The sequence below is a fragment of the Chiloscyllium plagiosum genome, unplaced genomic scaffold, assembly GCF_037043375.1.
Source record: "Chiloscyllium plagiosum isolate Xiang-an unplaced genomic scaffold, Cpla_swu_hap1 HiC_scaffold_3, whole genome shotgun sequence".
Taxonomy (NCBI): Eukaryota; Metazoa; Chordata; class Chondrichthyes; order Orectolobiformes; family Hemiscylliidae; genus Chiloscyllium; species Chiloscyllium plagiosum.
The window spans coordinates 161867558-161873733 of record NW_028270141.1 but is presented as its reverse complement, the minus strand read 5'-3'; positions in this window follow the sequence as shown (position 1 = coordinate 161873733).

Here is a 6176-nt window from a genome sequence, read left to right as displayed (position 1 = left end):
CCCAGAGCAGGGAGTTTCTGACTGCAGTAGGCCCACAGTGGGGATTCCTGACTGCAGTAGGCCCAGAGCAGGGAGTTTCTGACTGCAGTAGGCCCACAGTGGGGATTCCTGACTGCAGTAGGCCCAGCGTGGTAGTTCCTGACTGCAGTAGGCCTACACCAGGGGTTCTTGACTGCAGTAGGCCTAGAGCTGGTGCTGCTGACCACAGTAGGCCTAGAGCTGGTACTGCTGACTGCAGTAGGACTGGAGCAGGGGGGCTCCTAGCTACAGTGGGGTTTCCTGACTGCAGTAAACCCGGAGCAGGACCTTGCAGAAATCCTGGAGCTGTGTTTGGGTCCCAGCCGATGAAGATGAACTCTATTTAAGTCCTTCCTTTTTATTCTCTTGTCCATCAAATTGGTGCCAGGTTGTGGTGACGGAAATTGTTCACTGGATTTCCCTAGATATATGTGACAATAAATCATTTATTCTTTCATTAGTCGACTGTCTGTGTGTGTGTGTGAGGGTTGGGTGGGTGTGTATGCGTGTGTGTGTGGGGGATGTGTGTATGTGTGTGTGTGGGTGTGTGTGTGTCTGTGTGTGAGGGTTGGGTGTGTGTGTGTGCGTGTGTGTGGGGGGGTATGTGTGTATGTGTGTGTGTGTATGTGTGTCTGTGTGTGTGGGGGTGGGTGGGTGTGTATGCATTTGTGTGTGTGGGGGATGTGTGTATGTTGGGGTGTGTGTGTGTCTGTGTGTGTGTGGGAGGGTGGATGTGTATGCGTTTGTGCGCGGGGGGGGATGTGTGTATGTGTGTGTGTGGGTGTGGGTGTGTGTGTGTCTGTGTGTGAGGGTTGGGTGGGTGTGTATGCGTGTGTGTGGGGGGGGATGTGTGTATGTGTGTGTGTGGGTGTGTGTCTGTGTGTGTTTCTTTGTATGTGGGGGGTTATGTGTATGTGGGTGTGTGAGTGTGTGGGTGTGTATGCGTGTGTGTGGGTGTGAGTGTGTGTGTGTGTGTGTGTGTGTATGTGGGTGAATGTGTGTATGTGCGTGTGTGAGTGTGTGGGTGTGTATGCGTATGTGTGGGTGTGTGTGTGTGCATGTGGGTGAATGTGTGTATGTGTGTGTATGTGTGGGTGTGTGTGTGTGGTTGTATGTCTGCGTCTATGTGGGTGGGTGTGGGTGTGTGGGTGTGAGTGCGTGTGGGTGTGTGTGTGGGTGTGTGTATGTGTGGGTGTGTTTGAGTGTATGTGTATGTATGGGTGTATGTGGGTGTGTGTGTGGTTGTATGTGTGTGTGGGAGTGTGTGTGTATTTGGGTGTGTGTGAGTGTGTGTGTGTGTATGTGTGTGTGGGGTGTGTGTGTGTGGAGGTGTGTGTATGTGGGTGGGTGGGTGTATGTGGGTGTGTATGTGCCTGTGTGCATATGTGTGTGTGTGTGTGGGTGTATGTTTGTGTGGGTGTGGGTGTGAATGTGTGTATGTTTGTGGGGGGGTGTATGTGTGTGTGTGGTTGTGTGGGTGTGTGTGTGGGTGTATGTGTGTGGGGGTTGTGTGTGTGTGGGGGGCGCATGTGTGTGTGGGTATGTGTGGGGGCGTGGGTGTGGGTGTGAGAGTGTGTGGGTGTGTGTGGGTGTGTGTGTATGTGTGTGTAAAGGTGTCGATGTATGTGTGCGTGGAGTGTGTGTGAGTGTGTGTATGTGTGTGGGGGGTGGGTGTGTGTGGGTATATGTGTGTGTGGGAGTGTGTGTGTATGTGGGTGTATGTGGGTGTGTGTGTATGTGTGTGGGGGGGGTGTGGGTGTGTGTGTGGTGGGTGTATGTGTGTGTGGGTGTTATTGGGTGTGCGTGTGTGGGTGGGTGTGTGAATGTGTGTATGTTTGTGGGGGGGTGTATGTGTGTGTGTGGTTGTATGTGTGTGTATGTGGGTGTGTGTGTGTGTGTGGGTGTATGTGGGTGTGAGTGTGTGGGTGTATGTGTGTGGGAGTTGTGTGTGTGTGGATGTATCTGTGTGTGGGGGGTGTGGGTGTGTGTATGTGGGTGGGTGTGTATATGTGTGTGGGTGTGTATGGGTGGGTGTGTATATGTGTGTGTATGTGGGTGTATATATGTGTGTGTGGGTGTATTTGTATGTGTGTATGTATGTGTGTGGGTGTTTATATGTGTGTGTATGAGTGTGGGTGTGTGTGTGTGTGGATGTGTATGTATATGTGGGTGGGTGTGTGTGTGTGTGGATGTGTATGTATATGTGGGTGGGTGTGTATATGTGTGTGGATGTGTGTATGTGTGTGTGTGTGGGTGGGTGTGAATGTGTGTGGGTGTGTGTGTGTGGGTGGGTGTGTGTGGGTGTATGTGTGCGTGTGGGTGGGTGTGTATATGTGAGTGTGTGTGTGGGGGTGCGTGTGTGTGTATGTGGGTGGGTGTGTATACGTGTGCGTATGTGTGTGTAGGTGTGTGCGTATGTGTGTGTGCGTGTGTATGTGTGTATGTGTGTGTATATGTGTGTGTATTTTGTGTGTATATGTGTGTGTGGTTGTGTATATGTGTGTGTGTGTTTGTGTATGTGTGTGTGGGTGTGTGTGTGTGGGTGGGTGTGTGCGTGTGGGTGTATGTGTGTGTGTATGTCTCTGTGTTGGTGTATGTGGGTGTGTGGGAGTGTGTATGTGTGGGTGTATGTTTGTGTGAGGGTGTGGGTGTGTGTGTGTGGGTGTGGGTGTTTGTGTGGGTGTGTGTGTGTGGGGGTGTGCCTGTGTATATGTGGGTGGGTGTGTATATGTGTGTGTGTATGTGGGTGGGTGTATACATGTGTGTGTGGGTGGGTGTATGTGTGTGGGTGTGTGTTTGTGTATGTGTGTTTGTGTATGTGTGTGTGTGTGGGTGTGTGCGTGTGGGTGTATGTGCGTGTATGTCTGTGTGTCAGTGTATGTGGGTGTGGGAGTGTGTGTGGGTGTATGTTTGTGTGTGTGTGTGTGTGTGTGTAGGTGTTTGTGTGGGTGTATGTTTGTGTGGGGGGTGTGCCTGTGTGTGTGTGGGTGTGTGTGTGTGTGTGGATGTATGTGTGGGTGTATGTGTGTGTGTGTGTTTGGGGGATATTGGGGTGTGTGTGTATGCGTGTGTATGTGGATGTGTGTGTGTATTTGTGTGTGGGTGGGTGTGTGTGTGTGGGTGGGTGTGTATATGTGTTTGTATGTGTGTGTGGGTGGGTGTGTCTGAGTCTGTGTGTGGGTATGAGAGTGTGTGTGTGTGGGTGGGTGTGTTTGTGGGTGGGTGTGTATATGTGTGTGTGTGTGTGTTTGGGGGATATTGGGGTGTGTGTGTATGCGTGTGTATGTGGATGTGTGTGTGTATTTGTGTGTGGGTGGGTGTGTGTGTGTGGGTGGGTGTGTATATGTGTTTGTATGTGTGTGTGGGTGGGTGTGTCTGAGTCTGTGTGTGGGTATGAGAGTGTGTGTGTGTGGGTGGGTGTGTTTGTGGGTGGGTGTGTATATGTGTGTGTGTGGGTGTGTGCGTGTATATGTGTGTGTGTGTGGTGTGTGTGCGTGGGTGGGTGTGTATATGTGTGTGTGTGCGTGCGTGGGAATGTGTGTGTATGTGGGTGGGTGTGTATATGTGTCTGGGTGTGTGAGTGTATGTGTGGGTGGGTGTGTATGTGGGTGGGTTATATATGTGTGTATGTGTATGTGTGTGTGTGGGTGGGTGTGTATATGTTTGTGTGTATGAGTGTGGATGTGTGTGTGTGAGTGCAGGTGTGGGTGTGTGTGTATGTGGGTGGGTGTGTATATGTGTTTGTATGTGTGTGTGGGTGGGTGTGTCTGAGTCTGTGTGTGGGTGTGAGAGTATATGTGTGTGGGTGGGTGTGTGCGTGTATATATGTGTGTTTGTGGTGTGTGTGCATGGGTGGGTGTGTATATGTGTGTGTGTGCGTGCGTGGGGATGTGTGTGTATGTGGGTGGGTGTGTATATGTGTGTGGGTGTGTGAGTGTACGTGTGGGTGGGTGTGTATGTGGGTGGGTTATATATGTGTGTGTGTATGTGTGTGTGTGGGTGGGTGTGTATATGTTTGTGTGTATGAGTGTGGATGTGTGTGTGTGTGTATGTGGGTGTGTGTGTGTGTGTGTGGGTGTGTATGTGGGTGTATGTTTGTGTGTGGGTGTGGGTGTGGGTGTTTGTGTGGGTGTGTGTGGGGGGGGGTGTGGGGGTGTGTGGGTGTGTGTGTGGATGTATGTGTGAGTGTATTTGTGTGTGTGAGAGGGATTTTTGGGTGTGTGTGTGTATGTGTGTGTGTGGGGGGGTGTATGTGGGTGGGTATGTATATGTGTGTGTATGTGTGGGTGGGACGGTGTGTATGAGTGTGTGTGTGGGTGTGAGAGTGTGTGTGTGTGTTTGTGGGTGTGTATATGTGCGTGTGTGGGTGTCAGCGTGTATATGTGTGTGTGCGTGCGTGGGGATGTGTGTGTATGTGGGTGGGTGTGTATATGTGTGTGGTGTATGTGTCGGTGGATGTGTATGTGTGTGGGTTATATATGTGTGTGTGTGTGTGGGTGTGTATATGATTAGATTAGATTACATTACATTACAGTGTGGAAACAGGCCCTTCGGCCCAACAAGTCCACACCGACCCGCAGAAGCGCAACCCACCCATACCCCTACATTTACCCCTTTACCTAAAACTACGGGCAATTTAGCATGGCCAATTCACCTGACCTACACATCTTTGGACTGTGGGAGGAAACCGGAGCACCCGGAGGAAACCCACACAGACACGGGGAGAATGTGCAAACTCCACACAGTCAGTCGCCTGAGGCGGGAATTGAACCCAGGTCTCCGGCGCTGTGAGGCAGCAGTGCTAACCACTGTGCCACCGTGCTGCCCACAATTTGTGGGTGAGTGTGTGTGTGTATGTGGGTGTGTCTGTGTGTATATATGTGTGTGGGGGTGTGTGTGGGTGTATGTATGTGTGGGGTGTGTGAGTGTGTGTAGGTGGGTGTGCATGTGGATGGGTGTGTATATGTGCGTGTGAGTGTGGATGTGTGTGTGGGTGCGTGTGAGTGTGGGTACGTGTGTATGTATGTGGGTGTGTGTGTATATGCATGTATGTGGGTGTGTGGGTGTGTGTGTGTGTGTATGTGGATGTATGTGTGTGTGGGGGGGATTTTTGGGTGTGTGTGTATGTGTGTGGGTGGGTGTGTATATGTGTGTGTATGAGTGGGTGGGAGGATGTGTATGAGTGTGTGTGTGGGTGTGAGAGTGTGTGTGGGTGTGTGTGTGTGTATATGTGTGCGTGTGCGTGCATGGGGATGTGTGTGTATGTGGGTGGGTGTGTATATGTGTGTGAGTGTATGTGTGGGTGGATGTGTATGTGTGTGGGTTATATATGTGTGTGTACGTGTATGTGTGTGTGTATGTGTGTGTGTGGGTGTGTGTGTGTATATGTGTGTATATGTGTGTGTGTGTGAGTGCGGGTGTGTGTGTGTGAGAGTGCGGGTGTGTGTGTGTGTATGTTGGTAGGTGTGTATATGTGTGTGTGGGTGTGTATGTGGGTGAGTGTGTATATGAGTGTGTGGGTGTGTGTATGTGAGTGGGTGTGTATATGTGTGTGTGTGTATGTGTGTGTGTGTGGGTGTGTATGTGGGTGAGTATGTATATGTTTGTGCGTTTGTGAGTGTGGGTGTGTGAGGGGGTGTGGGTGTGTGTGTGTATGTGGGTGGGTGAGTACATGTGTGTGTGTATGTGTGTGGGTGAGTATGTGTGTGTATATGTGTGTGTGTTTGTGTATGTGGGTGTGTGTGTGAGGGTGTGGTTGTGTGTGTATGTATGTGGGTGTATGTTTGTGTGTGTGTGGGTGTATGTGTGTGTTTGGGGGTGTGTGCCTGTGTCTGGGGGTGTGTGTGTGTGGTGTATGTGTGTGTGGGAGTGTGTGAGGGTGTGGGAGTGTTTGGATGTGTGTGTGGGGAAGTGTGTGGGTATGTGTGTGTGAATGTGTGTGTATGTGGGTGTGTATATGTGTGTGTGTGGGTAGGTGTGTATATGTGTGTGTGGGTGGGTATGTATGTGTGTGTGTGTGGGTGGCGTGTATGTGGGTGGGTGTGTATATGTGTGTGAATGTGGGTGTGTGTGGGTGGGTGAGTGTGGGTATGTGTGTGTGTAGATGTGTGTGTGCGTGTGTGTGGGTGTGTGTATATGTGTGTGTGTGGGTGTGTGTG